This window comes from Ascidiella aspersa, chromosome 6 (genome assembly GCF_963924565.1).
Source record: "Ascidiella aspersa chromosome 6, kaAscAspe10.2, whole genome shotgun sequence".
Classification (NCBI taxonomy): Eukaryota; Metazoa; Chordata; class Ascidiacea; order Phlebobranchia; family Ascidiidae; genus Ascidiella; species Ascidiella aspersa.
In genome coordinates, this window is record NC_139452.1 from 14,968,932 (window position 1) to 14,981,819 (window position 12,888).

At 32.9% G+C, this 12,888-nt stretch overlaps 29 non-coding genes across 29 annotated transcripts; all 29 read left to right on the top strand.

Annotated features, from left to right (window-relative positions):
* Positions 1-446: 446 nt before the first annotated feature.
* Trnak-cuu (transfer RNA lysine (anticodon CUU)) lies at positions 447-519 on the top strand. The gene has a single exon. It is a non-coding gene; the product is annotated as a tRNA-Lys (tRNA).
* Positions 520-1,107: 588 nt separating this feature from the next.
* On the top strand, positions 1,108-1,180 carry Trnak-cuu (transfer RNA lysine (anticodon CUU)). Its single transcript has one exon. It is a non-coding gene; the product is annotated as a tRNA-Lys (tRNA).
* Positions 1,181-2,093: 913 nt separating this feature from the next.
* On the top strand, positions 2,094-2,166 carry Trnak-cuu (transfer RNA lysine (anticodon CUU)). Its single transcript has one exon. It is a non-coding gene; the product is annotated as a tRNA-Lys (tRNA).
* Positions 2,167-2,420: 254 nt separating this feature from the next.
* Positions 2,421-2,493, top strand: Trnak-cuu (transfer RNA lysine (anticodon CUU)). Its single transcript has one exon. It is a non-coding gene; the product is annotated as a tRNA-Lys (tRNA).
* A 594-nt stretch (positions 2,494-3,087) lies between these two features.
* On the top strand, positions 3,088-3,160 carry Trnak-cuu (transfer RNA lysine (anticodon CUU)). Its single transcript has one exon. It is a non-coding gene; the product is annotated as a tRNA-Lys (tRNA).
* A 254-nt stretch (positions 3,161-3,414) lies between these two features.
* Positions 3,415-3,487, top strand: Trnak-cuu (transfer RNA lysine (anticodon CUU)). The gene has a single exon. It is a non-coding gene; the product is annotated as a tRNA-Lys (tRNA).
* A 261-nt stretch (positions 3,488-3,748) lies between these two features.
* Positions 3,749-3,821, top strand: Trnak-cuu (transfer RNA lysine (anticodon CUU)). The gene has a single exon. It is a non-coding gene; the product is annotated as a tRNA-Lys (tRNA).
* Positions 3,822-4,075: 254 nt separating this feature from the next.
* Trnak-cuu (transfer RNA lysine (anticodon CUU)) lies at positions 4,076-4,148 on the top strand. The gene has a single exon. It is a non-coding gene; the product is annotated as a tRNA-Lys (tRNA).
* Positions 4,149-4,737: 589 nt separating this feature from the next.
* On the top strand, positions 4,738-4,810 carry Trnak-cuu (transfer RNA lysine (anticodon CUU)). Its single transcript has one exon. It is a non-coding gene; the product is annotated as a tRNA-Lys (tRNA).
* A 588-nt stretch (positions 4,811-5,398) lies between these two features.
* On the top strand, positions 5,399-5,471 carry Trnak-cuu (transfer RNA lysine (anticodon CUU)). Its single transcript has one exon. It is a non-coding gene; the product is annotated as a tRNA-Lys (tRNA).
* Positions 5,472-5,725: 254 nt separating this feature from the next.
* On the top strand, positions 5,726-5,798 carry Trnak-cuu (transfer RNA lysine (anticodon CUU)). The gene has a single exon. It is a non-coding gene; the product is annotated as a tRNA-Lys (tRNA).
* A 261-nt stretch (positions 5,799-6,059) lies between these two features.
* Trnak-cuu (transfer RNA lysine (anticodon CUU)) lies at positions 6,060-6,132 on the top strand. The gene has a single exon. It is a non-coding gene; the product is annotated as a tRNA-Lys (tRNA).
* A 254-nt stretch (positions 6,133-6,386) lies between these two features.
* Positions 6,387-6,459, top strand: Trnak-cuu (transfer RNA lysine (anticodon CUU)). Its single transcript has one exon. It is a non-coding gene; the product is annotated as a tRNA-Lys (tRNA).
* A 261-nt stretch (positions 6,460-6,720) lies between these two features.
* On the top strand, positions 6,721-6,793 carry Trnak-cuu (transfer RNA lysine (anticodon CUU)). Its single transcript has one exon. It is a non-coding gene; the product is annotated as a tRNA-Lys (tRNA).
* Positions 6,794-7,047: 254 nt separating this feature from the next.
* On the top strand, positions 7,048-7,120 carry Trnak-cuu (transfer RNA lysine (anticodon CUU)). The gene has a single exon. It is a non-coding gene; the product is annotated as a tRNA-Lys (tRNA).
* A 262-nt stretch (positions 7,121-7,382) lies between these two features.
* Positions 7,383-7,455, top strand: Trnak-cuu (transfer RNA lysine (anticodon CUU)). Its single transcript has one exon. It is a non-coding gene; the product is annotated as a tRNA-Lys (tRNA).
* A 254-nt stretch (positions 7,456-7,709) lies between these two features.
* On the top strand, positions 7,710-7,782 carry Trnak-cuu (transfer RNA lysine (anticodon CUU)). Its single transcript has one exon. It is a non-coding gene; the product is annotated as a tRNA-Lys (tRNA).
* A 588-nt stretch (positions 7,783-8,370) lies between these two features.
* On the top strand, positions 8,371-8,443 carry Trnak-cuu (transfer RNA lysine (anticodon CUU)). Its single transcript has one exon. It is a non-coding gene; the product is annotated as a tRNA-Lys (tRNA).
* Positions 8,444-8,697: 254 nt separating this feature from the next.
* Trnak-cuu (transfer RNA lysine (anticodon CUU)) lies at positions 8,698-8,770 on the top strand. Its single transcript has one exon. It is a non-coding gene; the product is annotated as a tRNA-Lys (tRNA).
* A 261-nt stretch (positions 8,771-9,031) lies between these two features.
* On the top strand, positions 9,032-9,104 carry Trnak-cuu (transfer RNA lysine (anticodon CUU)). The gene has a single exon. It is a non-coding gene; the product is annotated as a tRNA-Lys (tRNA).
* A 254-nt stretch (positions 9,105-9,358) lies between these two features.
* Positions 9,359-9,431, top strand: Trnak-cuu (transfer RNA lysine (anticodon CUU)). Its single transcript has one exon. It is a non-coding gene; the product is annotated as a tRNA-Lys (tRNA).
* A 261-nt stretch (positions 9,432-9,692) lies between these two features.
* Trnak-cuu (transfer RNA lysine (anticodon CUU)) lies at positions 9,693-9,765 on the top strand. Its single transcript has one exon. It is a non-coding gene; the product is annotated as a tRNA-Lys (tRNA).
* Positions 9,766-10,020: 255 nt separating this feature from the next.
* Trnak-cuu (transfer RNA lysine (anticodon CUU)) lies at positions 10,021-10,093 on the top strand. Its single transcript has one exon. It is a non-coding gene; the product is annotated as a tRNA-Lys (tRNA).
* Positions 10,094-10,681: 588 nt separating this feature from the next.
* Trnak-cuu (transfer RNA lysine (anticodon CUU)) lies at positions 10,682-10,754 on the top strand. The gene has a single exon. It is a non-coding gene; the product is annotated as a tRNA-Lys (tRNA).
* A 254-nt stretch (positions 10,755-11,008) lies between these two features.
* Positions 11,009-11,081, top strand: Trnak-cuu (transfer RNA lysine (anticodon CUU)). The gene has a single exon. It is a non-coding gene; the product is annotated as a tRNA-Lys (tRNA).
* A 261-nt stretch (positions 11,082-11,342) lies between these two features.
* On the top strand, positions 11,343-11,415 carry Trnak-cuu (transfer RNA lysine (anticodon CUU)). Its single transcript has one exon. It is a non-coding gene; the product is annotated as a tRNA-Lys (tRNA).
* Positions 11,416-11,669: 254 nt separating this feature from the next.
* Positions 11,670-11,742, top strand: Trnak-cuu (transfer RNA lysine (anticodon CUU)). Its single transcript has one exon. It is a non-coding gene; the product is annotated as a tRNA-Lys (tRNA).
* Positions 11,743-12,003: 261 nt separating this feature from the next.
* Positions 12,004-12,076, top strand: Trnak-cuu (transfer RNA lysine (anticodon CUU)). Its single transcript has one exon. It is a non-coding gene; the product is annotated as a tRNA-Lys (tRNA).
* A 255-nt stretch (positions 12,077-12,331) lies between these two features.
* On the top strand, positions 12,332-12,404 carry Trnak-cuu (transfer RNA lysine (anticodon CUU)). Its single transcript has one exon. It is a non-coding gene; the product is annotated as a tRNA-Lys (tRNA).
* Positions 12,405-12,888: the final 484 nt, after the last annotated feature.

Below are 12,888 nucleotides of genomic sequence, written 5' to 3' on the forward strand. Positions count from 1 at the left end.
ATTTATGTTTCAACATGTTGAATTTGTTTTAATAATTTTCTTTAGAAGAAGATTCTGCAATATAATTGTTCAATACTTTTAAAAGTATGACCGTTACTTACGACTTGTATAGATTGTAGCGCCCGGCTAGCTCAGTCGGTAGAGCGTTGGACTCTTAATCCAACGGTCGTGGGTTCGAGCCCCACTTGGGCGTTGTGTTTTTCCCCACGTTATTTAAAATTGTTGTTGAACAGGACAGCAATAGATGATTCACATGAATATCAATATGTATCTCAACTAAAATTGTTTATTATTTTAAAATTAATAAATCCTATAAGTAAAGGTAAATTTATGTTTCAACATGTTGAATTTGTTTTAATAATTTTCTTTAGAAGAAGATTCTGCAATATAATTGTTCAATACTTTTAAAAGTATGACCGTTACTTACGACTTGTATAGATTGTAGCGCCCGGCTAGCTCAGTCGGTAGAGCGTTGGACTCTTAATCCAACGGTCGTGGGTTCGAGCCCCACGTTGGGCGTTGTGTTTTTCCCCACGTTATTTAAAATTGTTGTTGAACAGGACAGCAATAGATGATTCACATGAATATCAATATGTATTTCAAATAAAAGCAGAATTGAATTTTAAAACTAATAAATCCTATAGGTAAAGATTAAATTATGTTTTGACATGTTGAATTTGTTTTAATAATTTTCTTTAGAAGAAGATTCGTCAATATAATTGTTCAATACTTTTAAAAGTATGACCGTTACTTATGTCATTTATAGACCTAGCGCCCGGCTAGCTCAGTCGGTAGAGCGTTGGACTCTTAATCCAACGCTCGTGGGTTCGAGCCCCACGTTGGGCGTTGTGTTTTTCTCCAAACTATTCAAAATTGTTGTTGAACAATGAACATGACAGCAATGGATGACTCAAATGAATATCAATATGTATCTCAACTAAAATTGTTTATTATTTTAAAATTAATAAATCCTATAAGTAAAGGTAAATTTATGTTTCAACATGTTGAATTTGTTTTAATAATTTTCTTTAGAAGAAGATTCTGCAATATAATTGTTCAATACTTTTAAAAGTATGACCGTTACTTACGACTTGTATAGATTGTAGCGCCCGGCTAGCTCAGTCGGTAGAGCGTTGGACTCTTAATCCAACGGTCGTGGGTTCGAGCCCCACGTTGGGCGTTGTGTTTTTCCCCACGTTATTTAAAATTGTTGTTGAACAGGACAGCAATAGATGATTCACATGAATATCAATATGTATTTCAAATAAAAGCAGAATTGAATTTTAAAACTAATAAATCCTATAGGTAAAGATTAAATTATGTTTTGACATGTTGAATTTGTTTTAATAATTTTCTTTAGAAGAAGATTCGTCAATATAATTGTTCAATACTTTTAAAAGTATGACCGTTACTTATGTCATTTATAGACCAGCGCCCGGCTAGCTCAGTCGGTAGAGCGTTGGACTCTTAATCCAACGGTCGTAGGTTCGAGCCCCACGTTGTGCGTTGTGTTTTTCTCCAAATTATTCAAAATTGTTGTTAAACAATGAACATGACAGCAATGGATGACTCAAATGAATATCAATATGTATCTCAAATAAAATTGTTTATTATTTTAAAATTAATAAATCCTATAAGTAAAGGTAAATTTATGTTTCAACATGTTGAATTTGTTTTAATAATTTTCTTTAGAAGAAGATTCTGCAATATAATTGTTCAATACTTTTAAAAGTATGACCGTTACTTACGACTTGTATAGATTGTAGCGCCCGGCTAGCTCAGTCGGTAGAGCGTTGGACTCTTAATCCAACGGTCGTGGGTTCGAGCCCCACTTGGGCGTTGTGTTTTTCCCCACGTTATTTAAAATTGTTGTTGAACAGGACAGCAATAGATGATTCACATGAATATCAATATGTATCTCAACTAAAATTGTTTATTATTTTAAAATTAATAAATCCTATAAGTAAAGGTAAATTTATGTTTCAACATGTTGAATTTGTTTTAATAATTTTCTTTAGAAGAAGATTCTGCAATATAATTGTTCAATACTTTTAAAAGTATGACCGTTACTTACGACTTGTATAGATTGTAGCGCCCGGCTAGCTCAGTCGGTAGAGCGTTGGACTCTTAATCCAACGGTCGTGGGTTCGAGCCCCACGTTGGGCGTTGTGTTTTTCCCCACGTTATTTAAAATTGTTGTTGAACAGGACAGCAATAGATGATTCACATGAATATCAATATGTATTTCAAATAAAAGCAGAATTGAATTTTAAAACTAATAAATCCTATAGGTAAAGATTAAATTATGTTTTGACATGTTGAATTTGTTTTAATAATTTTCTTTAGAAGAAGATTCGTCAATATAATTGTTCAATACTTTTAAAAGTATGACCGTTACTTATGTCATTTATAGACCTAGCGCCCGGCTAGCTCAGTCGGTAGAGCGTTGGACTCTTAATCCAACGGTCGTGGGTTCGAGCCCCACGTTGGGCTTGTGTTTTTCTCCAAATTATTCAAAATTGTTGTTGAACAATGAACATGACAGCAATGGATGACTCAAATGAATATCAATATGTATCTCAAATAAAATTGTTTATTATTTTAAAATTAATAAATCCTATAAGTAAAGGTTAATTTATGTTTCAACATGTTGAATTTGTTTTAATAATTTTCTTTAGAAGAAGATTCTGCAATATAATTGTTCAATACTTTTAAAAGTTTGACCGTTACTTACGACTTGTATAGATTGTAGCGCCCGGCTAGCTCAGTCGGTAGAGCGTTGGACTCTTAATCCAACGCTCGTGGGTTCGAGCCCCACGTTGGGCGTTGTGTTTTTCTCCAAACTATTCAAAATTGTTGTTGAACAATGAAAATGACAGCAATGGATGACTCAAATGAATATCAATATGTATCTCAACTAAAATTGTTTATTATTTTAAAATTAATAAATCCTATAAGTAAAGGTAAATTTATGTTTCAACATGTTGAATTTGTTTTAATAATTTTCTTTAGAAGAAGATTCTGCAATATAATTGTTCAATACTTTTAAAAGTTTGACCGTTACTTACGACTTGTATAGATTGTAGCGCCCGGCTAGCTCAGTCGGTAGAGCGTTGGACTCTTAATCCAACGGTCGTGGGTTCGAGCCCCACGTTGGGCGTTGCGTTTTTCCCCACGTTATTTAAAATTGTTGTTGAACTAGACAGCAATAGATGATTCACATGAATATCAATATGTATTTCAAATAAAAGCAGAATTGAATTTTAAAACTAATAAATCCTATAGGTAAAGATTAAATTATGTTTTGACATGTTGAATTTGTTTTAATAATTTTCTTTAGAACAAGATTCGTCAATATAATTGTTCAATACTTTTAAAAGTATGACCGTTACTTATGTCATTTATAGACCTAGCGCCCGGCTAGCTCAGTCGGTAGAGCGTTGGACTCTTAATCCAACGGTCGTGGGTTCGAGCCCCACGTTGGGCGTTGTGTTTTTCTCCAAATTATTCAAAATTGTTGTTGAACAATGAACATGACAGCAATGGATGACTCAAATGAATATCAATATGTATCTCAAATAAAATTGTTTATTATTTTAAAATTAATAAATCCTATAAGTAAAGGTAAATTTATGTTTCAACATGTTGAATTTGTTTTAATAATTTTCTTTAGAAGAAGATTCTGCAATATAATTGTTCAATACTTTTAAAAGTATGACCGTTACTTACGACTTGTATAGATTGTAGCGCCCGGCTAGCTCAGTCGGTAGAGCGTTGGACTCTTAATCCAACGGTCGTGGGTTCGAGCCCCACGTTGGGCGATCTGTTTTTCCCCACATTTTTTAAAATTGTTTTGGAACAGGACAGCAATAGATGATTCACATGAATATCAATATGTATTTCAAATAAAAGCAGAATTGAATTTTAAAACTAATAAATCCTATAGGTAAAGATTAAATTATGTTTTGACATGTTGAATTTGTTTTAATAATTTTCTTTAGAAGAAGATTCGTCAATATAATTGTTCAATACTTTTAAAAGTATGACCGTTACTTATGTCATTTATAGACCTAGCGCCCGGCTAGCTCAGTCGGTAGAGCGTTGGACTCTTAATCCAACGGTCGTGGGTTCGAGCCCCACGTTGGGCGTTGTGTGTTTTCTGCAAATTATTCAAAATTGTTGTTGAACAATGAACATGACAGCAATGGATGACTCAAATGAATATCAATATGTATCTCAAATAAAATTGTTTATTATTTTAAAATTAATAAATCCTATAAGTAAAGGTAAATTTATGTTTCAACATGTTGAATTTGTTTTAATAATTTTCTTTAGAAGAAGATTCTGCAATATAATTGTTCAATACTTTTAAAAGTATGACCGTTACTTACGACTTGTATAGATTGTAGCGCCCGGCTAGCTCAGTCGGTAGAGCGTTTGACTCTTAATCCAACGGTCGTGGGTTCGAGCCCCACGTTGGGCGTTGTGTTTTTCCCCACGTTATTTAAAATTGTTGTTGAACAGGACAGCAATAGATGATTCACATGAATATCAATATGTATCTCAACTAAAATTGTTTATTATTTTAAAATTAATAAATCCTATAAGTAAAGGTAAATTTATGTTTCAACATGTTGAATTTGTTTTAATAATTTTCTTTAGAAGAAGATTCTGCAATATAATTGTTCAATACTTTTAAAAGTATGACCGTTACTTACGACTTGTATAGATTGTAGCGCCCGGCTAGCTCAGTCGGTAGAGCGTTGGACTCTTAATCCAACGGTCGTGGGTTCGAGCCCCACGTTGGGCGTTGTGTTTTTCCCCACGTTATTTAAAATTGTTGTTGAACAGGACAGCAATAGATGATTCACATGAATATCAATATGTATTTCAAATAAAAGCAGAATTGAATTTTAAAACTAATAAATCCTATAGGTAAAGATTAAATTATGTTTTGACATGTTGAATTTGTTTTAATAATTTTCTTTAGAAGAAGATTCGTCAATATAATTGTTCAATACTTTTAAAAGTATGACCGTTACTTATGTCATTTATAGACCTAGCGCCCGGTTAGCTCAGTCGGTAGAGCGTTGGACTCTTAATCCAACGCTCGTGGGTTCGAGCCCCACGTTGGGCGTTGTGTTTTTCTCCAAACTATTCAAAATTGTTGTTGAACAATGAACATGACAGCAATGGATGACTCAAATGAATATCAATATGTATCTCAACTAAAATTGTTTATTATTTTAAAATTAATAAATCCTATAAGTAAAGGTAAATTTATGTTTCAACATGTTGAATTTGTTTTAATAATTTTCTTTAGAAGAAGATTCTGCAATATAATTGTTCAATACTTTTAAAAGTTTGTCCGTTACTTACGACTTGTATAGATTGTAGCGCCCGGCTAGCTCAGTCGGTAGAGCGTTGGACTCTTAATCCAACGGTCGTGGGTTCGAGCCCCACGTTGGGCGTTGTGTTTTTCCCCACGTTATTTAAAATTGTTGTTGAACAGGACAGCAATAGATGATTTACATGAATATCAATATGTATTTCAAATAAAAGCAGAATTGAATTTTAAAACTAATAAATCCTATAGGTAAAGATTAAATTATGTTTTGACATGTTGAATTTGTTTTAATAATTTTCTTTAGAAGAAGATTCGTCAATATAATTGTTCAATACTTTTAAAAGTATGACCGTTACTTATGTCATTTATAGACCTAGCGCCCGGCTAGCTCAGTCGGTAGAGCGTTGGACTCTTAATCCAACGGTCGTGGGTTCGAGCCCCACGTTGGGCGTTGTGTTTTTCTCCAAATTATTCAAAATTGTTGTTGAACAATGAACATGACAGCAATGGATGACTCAAATGAATATCAATATGTATCTCAAATAAAATTGTTTATTATTTTAAAATTAATAAATCCTATAAGTAAAGGTAAATTTATGTTTCAACATGTTGAATTTGTTTTAATAATTTTCTTTAGAAGAAGATTCTGCAATATAATTGTTCAATACTTTTAAAAGTATGACCGTTACTTACGACTTGTATAGATTGTAGCGCCCGGCTAGCTCAGTCGGTAGAGCGTTGGACTCTTAATCCAACGGTCGTGGGTTCGAGCCCCACGTTGGGCGTTGTGTTTTTCCCCACGTTATTTAAAATTGTTGTTGAACAGGACAGCAATAGATGATTCACATGAATATCAATATGTATTTCAAATAAAAGCAGAATTGAATTTTAAAACTAATAAATCCTATAGGTAAAGATTAAATTATGTTTTGACATGTTGAATTTGTTTTAATAATTTTCTTTAGAACAAGATTCGTCAATATAATTGTTCAATACTTTTAAAAGTATGACCGTTACTTATGTCATTTATAGACCTAGCGCCCGGCTAGCTCAGTCGGTAGAGCGTTGGACTCTTAATCCAACGGTCGTGGGTTCGAGCCCCACGTTGGGCGTTGTGTTTTTCTCCAAATTATTCAAAATTGTTGTTGAACAATGAACATGACAGCAATGGATGACTCAAATGAATATCAATATGTATCTCAAATAAAATTGTTTATTATTTTAAAATTAATAAATCCTATAAGTAAAGGTAAATTTATGTTTCAACATGTTGAATTTGTTTTAATAATTTTCTTTAGAAGAAGATTCTGCAATATAATTGTTCAATACTTTTAAAAGTATGACCGTTACTTACGACTTGTATAGATTGTAGCGCCCGGCTAGCTCAGTCGGTAGAGCGTTGGACTCTTAATCCAACGGTCGTGGGTTCGAGCCCCACGTTGGGCGATCTGTTTTTCCCCACATTTTTTAAAATTGTTTTGGAACAGGACAGCAATAGATGATTCACATGAATATCAATATGTATTTCAAATAAAAGCAGAATTGAATTTTAAAACTAATAAATCCTATAGGTAAAGATTAAATTATGTTTTGACATGTTGAATTTGTTTTAATAATTTTCTTTAGAAGAAGATTCGTCAATATAATTGTTCAATACTTTTAAAAGTATGACCGTTACTTATGTCATTTATAGACCTAGCGCCCGGCTAGCTCAGTCGGTAGAGCGTTGGACTCTTAATCCAACGGTCGTGGGTTCGAGCCCCACGTTGGGCGTTGTGTGTTTTCTGCAAATTATTCAAAATTGTTGTTGAACAATGAACATGACAGCAATGGATGACTCAAATGAATATCAATATGTATCTCAAATAAAATTGTTTATTATTTTAAAATTAATAAATCCTATAAGTAAAGGTAAATTTATGTTTCAACATGTTGAATTTGTTTTAATAATTTTCTTTAGAAGAAGATTCTGCAATATAATTGTTCAATACTTTTAAAAGTATGACCGTTACTTACGACTTGTATAGATTGTAGCGCCCGGCTAGCTCAGTCGGTAGAGCGTTGGACTCTTAATCCAACGGTCGTGGGTTCGAGCCCCACGTTGGGCGTTGTGTTTTTCCCCACGTTATTTAAAATTGTTGTTGAACAGGACAGCAATAGATGATTCACATAAATATCAATATGTATCTCAACTAAAATTGTTTATTATTTTAAAATTAATAAATCCTATAAGTAAAGGTAAATTTATGTTTCAACATGTTGAATTTGTTTTAATAATTTTCTTTAGAAGAAGATTCTGCAATATAATTGTTCAATACTTTTAAAAGTATGACCGTTACTTACGACTTGTATAGATTGTAGCGCCCGGCTAGCTCAGTCGGTAGAGCGTTGGACTCTTAATCCAACGGTCGTGGGTTCGAGCCCCACGTTGGGCGTTGTGTTTTTCCCCACGTTATTTAAAATTGTTGTTGAACAGGACAGTAATAGATGATTCACATGAATATCAATATGTATTTCAAATAAAAGCAGAATTGAATTTTAAAACTAATAAATCCTATAGGTAAAGATTAAATTATGTTTTGACATGTTGAATTTGTTTTAATAATTTTCTTTAGAAGAAGATTCGTCAATATAATTGTTCAATACTTTTAAAAGTATGACCGTTACTTATGTCATTTATAGACCTAGCGCCCGGTTAGCTCAGTCGGTAGAGCGTTGGACTCTTAATCCAACGCTCGTGGGTTCGAGCCCCACGTTGGGCGTTGTGTTTTTCTCCAAACTATTCAAAATTGTTGTTGAACAATGAACATGACAGCAATGGATGACTCAAATGAATATCAATATGTATCTCAACTAAAATTGTTTATTATTTTAAAATTAATAAATCCTATAAGTAAAGGTAAATTTATGTTTCAACATGTTGAATTTGTTTTAATAATTTTCTTTAGAAGAAGATTCTGCAATATAATTGTTCAATACTTTTAAAAGTTTGACCGTTACTTACGACTTGTATAGATTGTAGCGCCCGGCTAGCTCAGTCGGTAGAGCGTTGGACTCTTAATCCAACGGTCGTGGGTTCGAGCCCCACGTTGGGCGTTGTGTTTTTCCCCACGTTATTTAAAATTGTTGTTGAACAGGACAGCAATAGATGATTTACATGAATATCAATATGTATTTCAAATAAAAGCAGAATTGAATTTTAAAACTAATAAATCCTATAGGTAAAGATTAAATTATGTTTTGACATGTTGAATTTGTTTTAATAATTTTCTTTAGAAGAAGATTCGTCAATATAATTGTTCAATACTTTTAAAAGTATGACCGTTACTTATGTCATTTATAGACCTAGCGCCCGGCTAGCTCAGTCGGTAGAGCGTTGGACTCTTAATCCAACGGTCGTGGGTTCGAGCCCCACGTTGGGCGTTGTGTTTTTCTCCAAATTATTCAAAATTGTTGTTGAACAATGAACATGACAGCAATGGATGACTCAAATGAATATCAATATGTATCTCAAATAAAATTGTTTATTATTTTAAAATTAATAAATCCTATAAGTAAAGGTAAATTTATGTTTCAACATGTTGAATTTGTTTTAATAATTTTCTTTAGAAGAAGATTCTGCAATATAATTGTTCAATACTTTTAAAAGTATGACCGTTACTTACGACTTGTATAGATTGTAGCGCCCGGCTAGCTCAGTCGGTAGAGCGTTGGACTCTTAATCCAACGGTCGTGGGTTCGAGCCCCACGTTGGGCGTTGTGTTTTTCCCCACGTTATTTAAAATTGTTGTTGAACAGGAACGCAATAGATGATTCACATGAATATCAATATGTATTTCAAATAAAAGCAGAATTGAATTTTAAAACTAATAAATCCTATAGGTAAAGATTAAATTATGTTTTGACATGTTGAATTTGTTTTAATAATTTTCTTTAGAAGAAGATTCGTCAATATAATTGTTCAATACTTTTAAAAGTATGACCGTTACTTATGTCATTTATAGACCTAGCGCCCGGCTAGCTCAGTCGGTAGAGCGTTGGACTCTTAATCCAACGGTCGTGGGTTCGAGCCCCACGTTGGGCGTTGAGTTTTACTACAAATTATTCAAAATTGTTGTTGAACAATGAACATGACAGCAATGGATGACTCAAATGAATATCAATATGTATCTCAAATAAAATTGTTTATTATTTTAAAATTAATAAATCCTATAAGTAAAGGTAAATTTATGTTTCAACATGTTGAATTTGTTTTAATAATTTTCTTTAGAAGAAGATTCTGCAATATAATTGTTCAATACTTTTAAAAGTATGACCGTTACTTACGACTTGTATAGATTGTAGCGCCCGGCTAGCTCAGTCGGTAGAGCGTTGGACTCTTAATCCAACGGTCGTGGGTTCGAGCCCCACGTTGGGCGTTGTGTTTTTCCCCACGTTATTTAAAATTGTTGTTGAACAGGACAGCAATAGATGATTCACATGAATATCAATATGTATTTCAAATAAAAGCTGAATTGAATTTTAAAATTAATAAATCCTTTAGTTAAAGGTAATTTTATATTTCAACATGTTGAATTTGTTTTAATAATTTTCTTTAGAAGAAGATTCTGCAATATAATTGTTCAATACTTTTAAAAGTATGACCGTTACTTACGACTTGTATAGATTGTAGCGCCCGGCTAGCTCAGTCGGTAGAGCGTTGGACTCTTAATCCAACGGTCGTGGGTTCGAGCCCCACGTTGGGCGTTGTGTTTTTCCCCACGTTATTTAAAATTGTTGTTGAACAGGACAGCAATAGATGATTCACATGAATATCAATATGTATTTCAAATAAAAGCAGAATTGAATTTTAAAACTAATAAATCCTATAGGTAAAGATTAAATTATGTTTTGACATGTTGAATTTGTTTTAATAATTTTCTTTAGAACAAGATTCGTCAATATAATTGTTCAATACTTTTAAAAGTATGACCGTTACTTATGTCATTTATAGACCTAGCGCCCGGTTAGCTCAGTCGGTAGAGCGTTGGACTCTTAATCCAACGCTCGTGGGTTCGAGCCCCACGTTGGGCGTTGTGTTTTTCTCCAAACTATTCAAAATTGTTGTTGAACAATGAACATGACAGCAATGGATGACTCAAATGAATATCAATATGTATCTCAACTAAAATTGTTTATTATTTTAAAATTAATAAATCCTATAAGTAAAGGTAAATTTATGTTTCAACATGTTGAATTTGTTTTAATAATTTTCTTTAGAAGAAGATTCTGCAATATAATTGTTCAATACTTTTAAAAGTTTGTCCGTTACTTACGATTTGTATAGATTGTAGCGCCCGGCTAGCTCAGTCGGTAGAGCGTTGGACTCTTAATCCAACGGTCGTGGGTTCGAGCCCCACGTTGGGCGTTGTGTTTTTCCCCACGTTATTTAAAATTGTTGTTGAACAGGACAGCAATAGATGATTTACATGAATATCAATATGTATTTCAAATAAAAGCAGAATTGAATTTTAAAACTAATAAATCCTATAGGTAAAGATTAAATTATGTTTTGACATGTTGAATTTGTTTTAATAATTTTCTTTAGAAGAAGATTCGTCAATATAATTGTTCAATACTTTTAAAAGTATGACCGTTACTTATGTCATTTATAGACCTAGCGCCCGGCTAGCTCAGTCGGTAGAGCGTTGGACTCTTAATCCAACGGTCGTGGGTTCGAGCCCCACGTTGGGCGTTGTGTTTTTCTCCAAATTATTCAAAATTGTTGTTGAACAATGAACATGACAGCAATGGATGACTCAAATGAATATCAATATGTATCTCAAATAAAATTGTTTATTATTTTAAAATTAATAAATCCTATAAGTAAAGGTAAATTTATGTTTCAACATGTTGAATTTGTTTTAATAATTTTCTTTAGAAGAAGATTCTGCAATATAATTGTTCAATACTTTTAAAAGTATGACCGTTACTTACGACTTGTATAGATTGTAGCGCCCGGCTAGCTCAGTCGGTAGAGCGTTGGACTCTTAATCCAACGGTCGTGGGTTCGAGCCCCACGTTGGGCGTTGTGTTTTTCCCCACGTTATTTAAAATTGTTGTTGAACAGGAACGCAATAGATGATTCACATGAATATCAATATGTATTTCAAATAAAAGCAGAATTGAATTTTAAAACTAATAAATCCTATAGGTAAAGATTAAATTATGTTTTGACATGTTGAATTTGTTTTAATAATTTTCTTTAGAAGAAGATTCGTCAATATAATTGTTCAATACTTTTAAAAGTATGACCGTTACTTATGTCATTTATAGACCTAGCGCCCGGCTAGCTCAGTCGGTAGAGCGTTGGACTCTTAATCCAACGGTCGTGGGTTCGAGCCCCACGTTGGGCGTTGAGTTTTACTACAAATTATTCAAAATTGTTGTTGAACAATGAACATGACAGCAATGGATGACTCAAATGAATATCAATATGTATCTCAAATAAAATTGTTTATTATTTTAAAATTAATAAATCCTATAAGTAAAGGTAAATTTATGTTTCAACATGTTGAATTTGTTTTAATAATTTTCTTTAGAAGAAGATTCTGCAATATAATTGTTCAATACTTTTAAAAGTATGACCGTTACTTACGACTTGTATAGATTGTAGCGCCCGGCTAGCTCAGTCGGTAGAGCGTTGGACTCTTAATCCAACGGTCGTGGGTTCGAGCCCCACGTTGGGCGTTGTGTTTTTCCCCACGTTATTTAAAATTGTTGTTGAACAGGACAGCAATAGATGATTCACATGAATATCAATATGTATTTCAAATAAAAGCTGAATTGAATTTTAAAATTAATAAATCCTTTAGTTAAAGGTAATTTTATATTTCAACATGTTGAATTTGTTTTAATAATTTTCTTTAGAAGAAGATTCTGCAATATAATTGTTCAATACTTTTAAAAGTATGACCGTTACTTACGACTTGTATAGATTGTAGCGCCCGGCTAGCTCAGTCGGTAGAGCGTTGGACTCTTAATCCAACGGTCGTGGGTTCGAGCCCCACGTTGGGCGTTGTGTTTTTCCCCACGTTATTTAAAATTGTTGTTGAACAGGACAGCAATAGATGATTCACATGAATATCAATATGTATTTCAAATAAAAGCAGAATTGAATTTTAAAACTAATAAATCCTATAGGTAAAGATTAAATTATGTTTTGACATGTTGAATTTGTTTTAATAATTTTCTTTAGAACAAGATTCGTCAATATAATTGTTCAATACTTTTAAAAGTATGACCGTTACTTATGTCATTTATAGACCTAGCGCCCGGTTAGCTCAGTCGGTAGAGCGTTGGACTCTTAATCCAACGCTCGTGGGTTCGAGCCCCACGTTGGGCGTTGTGTTTTTCTCCAAACTATTCAAAATTGTTGTTGAACAATGAACATGACAGCAATGGATGACTCAAATGAATATCAATATGTATCTCAACTAAAATTGTTTATTATTTTAAAATTAATAAATCCTATAAGTAAAGGTAAATTTATGTTTCAACAT